General features: G+C 40.4%; 1 pseudogene across 1 annotated transcript; it reads left to right on the forward strand.

Annotated features, from left to right (window-relative positions):
- Positions 1 to 860: 860 nt before the first annotated feature.
- On the forward strand, positions 861 to 1,359 carry LOC100590278 (annotated as a pseudogene). The gene has a single exon (XR_004027030.1). The product of XR_004027030.1 is annotated as a 40S ribosomal protein S18 pseudogene (transcript).
- The last annotated feature ends 10,837 nt before the right edge of the window (positions 1,360 to 12,196 follow it).

The raw sequence follows: 12,196 nt of genomic DNA on the forward strand, positions 1-12,196 counted from the left end.
GTATTAATTAATAAATAACATCAAAAAATAACGCTGTAGAGAATTGAAATAAAATGAATTCGTATCACACCGGCTTCTTGGTTTGATGATTGCTAATGGGAGAAACAAAGCATATATTTTGCCTTTACAATAGAAATCTATGTCAGGATAACTGAATAACCCTGATGAATGTGTGTAAACTCTATAGAAGGATGTGTGCTTATTAAATGTAGGAGGACTGATAGCATTAAAGGACACACTTCTGTAAAGCCTAATGAAATTCCAGATTCAGAAAGAATTATGAACCAGTGTTGAGACAATCATTGGTGGGGAAGTGGATTTTTGAACAGTGTACAACACAACACAGTCACAAGGGGGAAAATGTACACGTGGATCACACTTGCATTACTCAAGTCCCCAGGTCCAGTGGCTGGTGGGACAAATGGTGGGACAACCAGATAATATGTGTCTTCTGATGTAAGTAAACATGAAGACCACATCACTTCTGTGAATTATCATATTACATGTCAAAATATCTGACTCGAATACATCAAGTTTTAGACCTAACTCTAGTTTACTGGATATATATGAGCTATAGAAACAAGTTAAGTGATACAATGAGAAAGTGACAAATGACAGAAGGAAGAACACTCTGGACCATCGGCCTGATCTCCTAAACTTAACTAGTGCTATTTCAAAGAGACGTAAGGAATACAACAAGCAGACACAATGCGTAGTCCTGGGTTGCATATAATATGGGGTGGGGGGAAAACAACAACAAAAAAACCCAAAACACAGTTAAAAAGACTTCTGGAGACAATTAGGAGAATTTGAATATTGCCTAACCATTAGACGAGATTAAAGAATTATTGAAAAGATTCTTCTACAGGGGGCCTACATGCCGCCGCTTGTGCCGCCGCCATGTCTCTAGCGATCCCTGAAAAGTTCCAGCATATTTTGCGAGTACTCAACACCAACATCGATGGGCGGCGGAAAATAGCCTTTGCCATCACTGCCATTAAGGGTGTGGGCCGAAGATATGCTCATGTGGTGTTGAGGAAAGCAGACATTGACCTCACCAAGAGGGCGGGAGAACTCACTGAGGATGAGGTGGAACGTGTGATCACCATTATGCAGAATCCACTCCGGTACAAGATCCCAGACTGGTTCTTGAACAGACAGAAGGATGTAAAGGATGGAAAATATAGCCAGGTCCTAGCCAATGGTCTGGACAACAAACTCCGTGAAGACCTGGAGCAACTGAAGAAGATTCCGGCCCATAGAGGGCTGAGTCACTTCCGGGGCCTTCGTGTCCGAGGCCAGCACACCAAGACCGCTGGCCGCCGTGGCCGCACCGTGGGCGTGTCCAAGAAGAAATAAGTCTGTAGGCTTTGTCTGTTAATAAATAGTTTATATATCTAAAAAAATTATTGAAAAGATGAATAATATTAACAACAAAGTTACAAAGCAGTATGTTCAATATAAACTAATTTTACTGCAAAATTATAAAAGATCTCACAAGGTATAAGTTAGTGTTAAAGAGGTATCCTGTGAGTAGTGAGATGTGTTTTTGTATTCTTGTGTTTGTTCTGTGTACTTTATAATTTTCTAAAATATGCATGTCTACTTTTATAGTAATGAAAGGTGATTTTAAAAATACAATATACATAAAGTACTCTATTATAAGAAGTACTCCAATGTATATACATAGAGACTACCAAAAATTAAAAAGTACATAGACTAATGAATATGCTGAGTTCTTATAATTTGCTTAAAATCAATCTATAAATAGAATGGATTTTCAGTCCCAATTTTAATGTGCTCATTTTTTCTTAAGTCTACACTTTATTATCATGGTACAAAAAGCAACAGCCATAAAAGAAAATTGACAATTAAATGAAACTACATAACTTTTGCAGTTTAGAAGTAATTGAGTGGCAAATGTTGAACAAGGGGCAAAATTTTACCACATGAACAACAGCTTAATAGCTTTAATAGATAAAAAGAGTCATTTTAAATCAACGAGAAAAAAATATCTACCACCGAAGAAAGCAAATGATACTAACTGACATGTCTAAAAATTATAAAGTCATAGGCAAGAAAACTTTGGGCTCTGAGGACACCAAGGACGGCTCCTAGACAAACATGGGCAAAATTCAGTCTGTTAATTCAAACTGAATATGGCCTGAGAAGGACTCCGTTCTTCTATATTTGAGTCCTTGTGGATGAAATGCAACCTAACTTAAGAGGTAGACAAGATTGAAAACCTAACTTTAGAGTACGTGTCTGTAACAACAGCTGAGTCTTGGCCAATCCCAGCAGCTGTGCTTCAACCACTCATAGATTGCTGAGTGTTCAAACTGTGTTCAAGTAAGGCAAACACAGACCTGTAACCAATCCAGCTGTTCTCTGTTGTGTAACTCACCTCCGATTCCTGTACCTCACTTTACTTTTTTTTTTTTTTGAGATGGATTCTTGCTCTGTTGCCCAGGCTGGAGTGCAGTGGCACGATCTCAGCCCACTGCAACCTCTGCCTCCCAGGTTCAAGCTATTCTTGTGCCTCAGCCTCTGGAGGAGCTGGGATTACAGGCCCCAGCCAACAAGCACCTGGCTGATTTTTGTATATTTACCAGAGACGGGGTTTCGCCATGTTGGCCAGGGTAGTTTCGAATTCCTGATCTCAGGTAATCCACCCGCCTTTGCCTTCCAAAGTGCTGGGATTACAGGCGTGAGCCACCGCACGTGGTCACGTCATTTTACGTTTATTGTCTATAAATTTGTTCTGACCACGAGGCACCCCGGGAGTCTCTCTGAATCTGTTGTGATTCTGGGGGATGCCCGATTTTGTGAATTGTTCATTGCTCAATTAAACTCCTTTACATTTAATTTGGCTGAAGTTTTTCTTTTAACAAGTCTGAGCCTCTAAAATGAGATTGCAAGCCGAGTGTGGTGGCGCATGCCTGGCCTGTAGTCCCAGCCACTTGGAAGGCTGAAACAGAAGGACTGCCTGAGCCAGGGAGTTTATGGCCAGCCTGGGCAATATAGTGAGATGCAGTCTTGAAAAAAAAATAATTTGAAAATTAAAAGAGAATGAGGTTGCAAGCTCAAATGTCTCCAGATTGGGTATGCACATGTGTGAATCGGGATACACAGTGGGTACGAAGCAATGGGAGGTGGTGAAGGCTGGGTGAGCTAGAGCATGTATGTATTATTACCTAACGATAGCCAAATCATTGTTATTTTTTAAAGCTGTGCTACTCTGATTTGGCCCACGGGCCACCAGTTTGTGGTTTTGTATAGTTATTAAAAAGTAAAATGGTCTAAAAGAGCTCTGGAAAATACACTTCAGACAAAGAATCACATGTTCTTTGGATGAAGACTGTAAGAGAAACTAAAGATATCAATGGTCTCCCAGTGCATATTTTCTTTAATGTGCAAATGATGCAAGGGGCGCACTAGACATTTACCCTGGAGATTTCAAATGAGTAAAAGGAGGAGAACTTTAGGGACTTTCACGTAAACAGAGGCAAAACTGTAGAGACAGCTATCAGCTAGAAGGAAGAGAGTTAAAAGGGCATGACTGAGGGAAATAGAAGTTGAGAGAGCATGTTGTTTGCTGCAGACATTGACTATTAAAGGAACCAGAGCTAGTCACGGTGGCTCACACTTGTAATCCTAGCATTCTGGGAGGCCGAGGCGGGTGGATCACCTGAGGTCAGGAGTTCAAGACCAGCCTGGCCAACATGGTGAAACCTCGTCTCTACTGAAAATGCAAAAATTAGCCAGGCACGGTGGCACGCCCCTGTAATCCCAGCTACTCGGGAGGCTGAGGCAGGAGAATTGCTTGAACCTGGGAGGCAGAGGCTGCAGTGAGCCGAGATAATGCCACTGCACTCCAGCCTGAGCGACAGAGCAAGATCCTAGCTCAAAAAGAAAAAAGAAAAAGGAGGAAAAAAAAAAAAAAAGAAAGAAACCAGAGCAATAGGATGATGGCTACAAGTTGGAGCAAAACCATAAGGTGTTTTTTCCCAAAGAAATAGTTATCATTTGTGGGACCTGAAGGCCTGGCTCTAGCTACATCTCCACACACATTCTCTTACTTATAAAAACAGCCCTGTACTGGGTTGCATAGTGTCCCCCAAAATTTATGTTCACCCAGAACCTAGGAATGTGACTTTATATGGAAATAGAGTCTGTGTAGCTGTACTTGTACTATGTAGCTTAACTTGTTCAGTTAAGACGAAGTCATACTGGATTAGCCTAGTCTCTAAACTCAATGACTGGTGTTCTCATAAGAAGGGCATATGAAGATGCAGACAGCTATACTCTTAGGGAGAGTGCCATGTGACCATGGAGGCAAAAATTAGAATGATGCAGCCACAAGCCAAGGAATGCCAAGAATCATATTCTGCAACCATCGGAATCTAAAAGGAAACAGTGGAAGATTCTTCCCTGGAGTTTTCAGAGGGAACATGATTTTGCTGACACCTTGATAGCAGACTTCTAACCTCCAGAACCATGAGTGAGTACATTTCTGTTGTTCCAAGCACCACCACCCACCCACCCACAGGTTGTGGTAATTTTTTACAGCAGCCATAGGACACTAACACAAACCCCATTGTTGTCAGGGGAGAAGAGAGACACTGAACATGTTGGGATGGATTTAAATAGAAAGTCATGTGATCCCAATAAGAATATCAACAAGCTTTTTTTGAAGCTAGACAAGTTGATTTGAGGTTTCTTAGTAAAAACATTCATGCAACAATAGCCATGAACACAATGAATAAGAATAACAAGCGAAGGAGATGGAATTAACCCTAACAGACAATCAAATACCACAACTCCTCTAATTAAAATAATGCAGTACTGGTGCATGGACTAGGTTAAAAGTCCAGTAATAAACCCAAATTCATGTGGAAATTTGCTACCTGATCGGTCCTTTTGTTTTTGTTGTTATTGTTGTTGTGTTGGTTACCTTTTTTCTGCAAATACACTCAGAAATAGGGCTTGGTGGTACAGCTAAAAGAAAGGTTGATTTTCAAATGAATTCAGAGAGCTACAGGGTGCAGGAAAAGGTGGCACTCTTCTTCCATCAAGACTGCAGGGCCACTGATAAGGAACAAATCACTTAGAGCAACAGCTAAAAGTTATGGGAGGATGGAGCTAGCCACAGGTGCATGTGTGGTTACCTCTGGAAATGAATGAGTATCCTGATAAATCAGAAGTAAAGAGGCTTGCAGAGGAAATGTGAGGGGCCTGAGGTCCCAGAGTCCACCAGCCAAGGTGTAGACTGGTCTTGAAGCCCAGATGAAGACTCAACCAAGGCAAGCACCATGTCTTTTCTTCCATGGTTCCCACATATGCAATGTGATGAGCAAATGGAGAATGGACACTAACTGGACTTTGCTCCTGGATTTCCTTGAGACTTCCTGGTGGACCTGAGGTGCCCAGGCCAGGAGTTTCTACACCCTGGTCGGGGGCAGTGGCTGGGGGCCTGATCTCAGGGAGGCCTGAGTGCCTGGAGTAGTATTAGGGAGAATACCTCTTGTCTTCCATGCCATCCCATGCCGTGCTGTCATGTATAATCACTTTGCCATTCATCCTGTCCAACTTATTTCTCCAATAGGAGTTACCACAGACAGTCTGAGCTGAGACCATTTGCTTCAAACCAATGCTGGGGAATGACTGGCTTTCAACCCAACAATGACAGACACCTCTGCCTCTTTAAGGCTCAGATGCCACCTTCCTTGTATAACTTCCAAAATTGTGGGAAGGATGTGTTTCTCCTTCTCACTTTTTCTTTGAATGAATCAAAGACATTTATTAAGCTTTCTGCAAGGTGAGAGTGAGCAGAGGCTAATGTGGGTATTCATACTCCAAAAGAACATTGAAATGTAGGGAGTAACTGACACCTCTGTGGACAAGTTAGTGAGAACTAGTTAGGAAAAATACCAATGATTTTCTGATCCAAAACCCTGTGATCTACCCTGTCAGAGCCTGAAACTTTTTAAGTTCATGTGCTTTGTTTTGACTTTTCCTCATTTCCAAGTCAGCGTTCTCAAGTGGTAATTCGAGTTACAGGATGGTGTTAAATCGCACACTTCAATGTGTGCAAACCTAAAATAATGCCAAATGTAATATTTTTTTCCAATTGTTTGAGAATATGTGCTTGATCTTGAAATCATTTATAAACGATTTCATCCATTTGGATTTATTTGACTTTTTAGCATGATGAAATTAATGCTGTTCATAAAAGTATCATTTATTTATATTCAACTATTGCCTAATTCATTAAATAAGAATAATTTTTGATCTTTCTCTTCCTTCTGAAGTAATCCTACCTTCCTCAAAGAGACAACTAAGCAGCATATTGACCCCCCTTTGTTCTCTAATTGGAAGTGTCCTATCACTGACTCCTTTATTTACTCTCCTTTATTTACTAGGTCAATAAAGCTTTCATAGCTCTTTTCCTTGTTCAAACAAAAACAAATTCTCCTCTCTCACACCCTCATTTCACTTAGGAATTTGCTTTAGTCATAATTAGATTAAAGCTCCTGAAGTTCTATTCAACTAACAGTGTATGTTAGAAGGATTCTTAGCAAATAGTTTTCCAAAGCCTGTAATTTGCGTAGCAATGCACTCAGCTCATCTCTTGGATTTGCAGCAATGACTGGTGTTTAGTTCAGCATCATGCTTAAAAAGCATTCTAATGGGCTCACAGTGACCACGAGTGCTATTTGCAAAGGCCTGAAAATTCTGGGTAATGGTATTCTGTGCAGGAAATCATTCTCTTAAACTAATCCCACACACTCTGTTCATTTTGTCTGCCCAGGTTTTGCATGACTCTGCCTGGAATGGTATTATAATATTTTGTCAGGCTGCAAGCCAGTGACATTGGTAGAACTTTTGGTTCATACTGGGAGATGCTTGACACAATCACCTCAGCTAAGGCCAAGCAGAAAGTAGAATGAATTTTTTGGATAATTCAAAGTAAATAAACCATACCATCATCTTTGCCTTCCACTTACCTTGGACTGTGAAGAGAAAACTGTGTCTAAACCTACAACCAATTGAATCTTGAATTTGGAGTTACCTTTCAAATAAGTCACTCGATCATTTTAATTTTGTCAAACTGCCAAATCAGTTCTTCTTTCAGCCAATATGACTGAGCTCATAGATTGGGTAAGGGTGCTGTAAGATTTACACAGGGACGCTTTTCCATATAAAACTGTCACAGATGAGACCAAAACAACTGGGTGATTCAGATAAGTCAGTGAAAAAAAATACATATCACTTGGCATTTGAGTTTCTTCCAGTCACAGACTAGGAGCATCTTGGTCCATGACAGTGCTGATCATGGGCCTGAATGTGAGTGTCCCATATGCCAGGGTTGACTTCTACAAGTTGACAAAACCAATTAATTCAAGTGAGGTCCATTTAATGTCCATGTGCAAATACCACTTAACTTAAAAAGCAAACAAGGAAAGTCTGCATGTTTGGGGAGGGGCGGTCAAGAATAGTAGAGTAGAAGTCAGCCAAAACTAGTTGGTTTGAGAATTGAACTCTAAGCCCTAAATTCTCCTAAATGTATGAAGCAAATGCATAATCCTCATTTACCTGCACTTTCACATGACTTAATTCCTTAATTATTTTAGAGCTTCTTTAAGGCAAAAATTAAAGCTTACAGCTATCTCTAGCCATAAAAAGTACTCAGTTAATTAACTGACTAGGAGGTATGCAGTTTTCTAATTGTTAACTAATTTAAGAGGATAAAGAAATTCTGTTGTAAGCTTTGTGACTAGTGTTAACCCTTTGCCTCGTTTTGTCAATTCCCAGATTTGAGCCCAAGTCTTCACTTATACTGCGCTGCGGGGCAGGTCTACAGGAGCTGCTGTGGCTGGTGACTGGCATATCTGCTTCCGGGAACCCATCCACTTCTTAGGCTATGACCTAGGAGGGCCCGACAACCAGAAGATGAGGTCACTGGGGCAGGGATAATAATGGAAGCAACACCGTGGACTGGATAGGATAATTCAATCTAAGCAATCTGTCGTATCACCCCTCCATTTCCTCTGTTTATCATGCATAAAACCACTCATTCTTTCCTTCCATAGGATTTTCTTTTAGGTGGTCTTGAACTTGGAATGGCCCTGTGAAAGTCATTAGGGCTTTTGGAAATATTGGATTCTCTCTTTTCTCCAGACTTTTGGGAGGGTTATCGCACATCCTTATGTGTGGCCATGGTTCTTGGTTTGACCAGAGAGGTATGAACAGACGTGATGTGGGCTACCTCCATGCAGAAATGTGAGGAGCCAGTGTGTGCCTTACCAAGTGCCCTCTTCTTCAACCTCCAGGGCCACCACCAAAGTTCCCTGTGGCAGTTGCTCCATCAGCTGGGGCCCAGTGTAGGTGATGACATGGAGCAGAGTTCCTAGCCCACTCGTAATGGGCATGTAGCCTGAAAGAGACTAACTTTTTTTATTCTTCCTTTCGTACAAATCTCTGGAATTTGAGATTATTTGTTTCTATGGCACAAATGTCTACACTGACTAATAGTCACCTGATTCAGCCCTACCATTAGGCAAATTGATTTCTTTTTTTTTTTTCATTTCTTTTTTTTTAAATTTTAAGTTTCAGGGTACATGTGTAGGATATGCAGGTTTGTTACGTAGGTAAACGTGAGGCAAATCAATTTCTAACAGGCTTGATTTACTCAAAGTGAGTCACGTTTAGTCCTAGTTTTAGGGGATCATATTTTTTTATATGAATAAGAAGATTCCAGAAAATGATGATTTTAATAAAAGGCCAGATTAATTCACAGTGTTCCAGAGAGTTGATTCATGGTTCACTCGTGCTAAGGACCCACATATACACCTTGATTTCGGATGTTTGTTTCTTGTAATAATGGTGGGTGTACATGCATCTTTCAGGGCAATCTTGCAGTCTAGTTTGCCTCTGGTGATATTTGCACAAAGCCAGTGTTGCTTTAGTCTTCATTCATGCACACTTAAGCTCTCCTGCTATGAACTATCACATCCATATGCCCATATGAGCAAGACTTACATACTGATTCTGACTGAAACTTGAGGTGAGGAGCAGAGGGAGAATTTTCTCATTGTTCAGGCAGCAGGGTCAACTGAGTACTGGATATTTATAGATTATAATGTTTTATACAAGTCAATTACTAGGGAGTATATCAAAAACAAGAGCCACGGATTGCATTTTGCAATGCATACCTTTTCCTGTGCTGTCCTGGCTCATGCTCCAAGAAATGCATAGTTACTTTCGTCTGTGCTTTCAGTTAAAATTTTGAATAGGGATTCTGGATATTTTAGGCCACTGTATATGTAAGGAGAACAAAATGCAATCTATGACATGATTCTGACATTGTGAAGTTATTTCCATAAATTAACTAGAGCTGGGAAGAGAAATATGTTTTAAAAAATGAGATTGTGAATGGCCCATTTTTTAATTTTAAAATCCTCTTATTATTGTTGAAATGTTTTAATAATAGAAAGCAGAAGATTCATAAAACATGAAAACAGCGCAGGGTTTGAGTGAATTGGCATGTTCCTTCTGTAAAATGATTCGAGTGGCTTGACCTGGGGTGTTCAGTCCATCTCTGACCTTCTAAGCCTCCCTGCTCCCCAAACTCTCTTGGGACACTGGGATTATGGGAGGTTACTTCACTGAAACTCATTCATTAAAGATGAGAGTGGGGTGGATCTGCTAATCAGTTTAGTCTTCCAAGTTAGTTGGAAACAGCTGGTGTTTGCCACACTAGACTGGTTCCACATACACCTCTTCCAACAATTCTGCAACATCTCTATCAGAATGCGCATTTAGAGTAATGAATTTCTGTCATTAATATGTTGGGCATGTTCCATGGCTGTAAAGTATCCCACAAGAGAAAAGTCATCGCTGCAGACAGACATGTTTTATAGCTGCTACTGATTTATAGGCTGGTAAAGCCACTCTTCAATTGCCCTTGAGGATAAGAAAGAGCAAGAAAAGCAGGGAGTGAAATCACCCAGATAGTGTCTTGGTCTCCTCTGATGTGAGGGATAAGAATGCAAGGACAGTGGACACCTAAATAAACATATTTTCTTTTTTGAGTGTCTCCATCTCAGTCACTCCATTCTAAAATCTTGATTTTCTTGGTATCTGTCAGGTATAGGGTTTTACTTGCCAGCAGAGCAAGCTGGGACCATCTGACACCTGGAGTCTAGCAGACTATGAGAGGTAGACACACCACAATGAGTTAGAATTAGAGGAATGTATTCCCTGCTTAATGAATGGCCAGGGCTGGCTAGAACAGAGACTGGGCTGGTGGAGAGTAGGTAAATTAAGAGGACAGAACTATGGGACCATGGGGCCTAAGTTTTCAATGAAAGGGAGAATCAATATTTATTGATCACCTACTATATGATCAACCAATATTATTAATCACCTACTATGAAATAGGCATATTCTTTTTTTTTTTTTTTTTTTTTTGAAACAGAGTCTCACTCTGTCACCCAGGCTGGAGTGCAGTGGTGCGATCTTGGCTCACTGCAAGCTCTGCCTCCCAGGTTCACGCCATTCTCCTGCCTCAGCCTCCCAAGTAGCTGGGACTACAGGCGCCCGCCAACATGACTGGCTAATTTTTTGTATTTTTTAGTAGAGATGGGGTTTCACTGTGTTAGCCAGGATGGTCTCCATCTCCTGACCTCGTGATCCACCCGCCTCGGCCTCCCAAAGTGCTGGGATTACAGGCTTGAGCCACTGTGCCCGGCCATATTCTTTAATCTTTATAATAACCCTATGAAATTGGTATTATCTTTATTTTATGGAAGAAAAAATGGAATATAGTGGTTGAATGACTTATGTGAGGTCAAAACAAACTCTCTCTCTTCTTTACCCACGATTTTATTTCCCAATTCCATTGACATCTTCCACCTTCTTGCTTTCTCAGGCCCTTTCGGGAACCAGCACTTCTAGTACTTTTGCTTGTGGGTTCTATTCATAAATATGCCTAGATTTTCTGGCCCCCAGTACTCAGACATGATTATAAAAATTCTATCTGGATAGTGTAAAATTAAAATTTGTAGTCTGTTTTCTCCCACTCCTAATCCCACAGCCCAGGAATCACCAAATTTAACTATTTCTATTGAACTCTAAATAATTTCTCAGACTTCTGTTTCCTAACTGGTCATCTTTAGAAAGTGTCTGCAGATTTCCTATCATGAAAAATGAAATTTCAGTACCCTTGCAATAATTGCAAGAGTCTTCTGCCTTTAAGTTTTCAGTTCACCTCTTCTGGGTTATCACCTGGGCCTTACAATAACAAATCAATATTTCTTGATCTACCAATTTTAGGTAACCCCTCTTAACTAGCTGTATGTAATATGAATTCTTTAGCCATGTTACATTTTCTCTGTAACTTATCTTCTGAATTTACTCCCACCCTGCATTCACTGTATCATTGATTTTACATTGCCACAAACTAAGGCTTCTATATTTCATTCTGAACTGGAAAGTCATTAGTGTTTTGTCAATAAATGGATTTTTAAAATTGAGTACCTGTAATTCACATTTAATGTATTATTATTGTCGAAATATCATTTACTGCGGAACCCAGCAGTGAGTTTAATTCATGGAGATGGAAACTCTGTGGCATTAAATATGTGTCACCTAGAATAGGTTTCAAAAATTGCAAGTTGAGAGGGGAATAAGAAACTGACCTATGTTTTGCATTTTTCTGGGTTTTTTTTGAGATGGAGTCTAGCTCTGTCACCCAGGCTGGATCACAGTGGCATGATCTCCGCTCACTGCAAGCTCTGCCTCCCAGGTTCACACCATTCTCCTGCTTCAGCCTCCCAAGTAGCTGGGACTACAGGCGCCCGCCACCACACCTGACTAATTTTTTTTTGTATTTTTAGTAGAGATGGGGTTTCACCATGTTAGCCAGGATGGTCTGTAACTCCTGACCTTGTGATCTGCCCGCCTCGGTCTCCTAAAGTGCTGGGATTACAGGCGTGAGCCAACATGCCTGGTCTGTTTTGCATATTTTTATAGTTAATATTATAATTTTTATCTTTTAATTGAAATTATCCAGCTTTCCTATTTTAATTTTATAGGAAATTATTCTTGACAGTATTCTCAGAGCCCTTGAGCTGTCAGTCAGGTTTGGATAACCTGCTTTATAAAACCACTGTAAAGAGGTTATTCTAGAATT

Source organism: Nomascus leucogenys, chromosome 19, assembly GCF_006542625.1.
Source record: "Nomascus leucogenys isolate Asia chromosome 19, Asia_NLE_v1, whole genome shotgun sequence".
Taxonomy (NCBI): Eukaryota; Metazoa; Chordata; class Mammalia; order Primates; family Hylobatidae; genus Nomascus; species Nomascus leucogenys.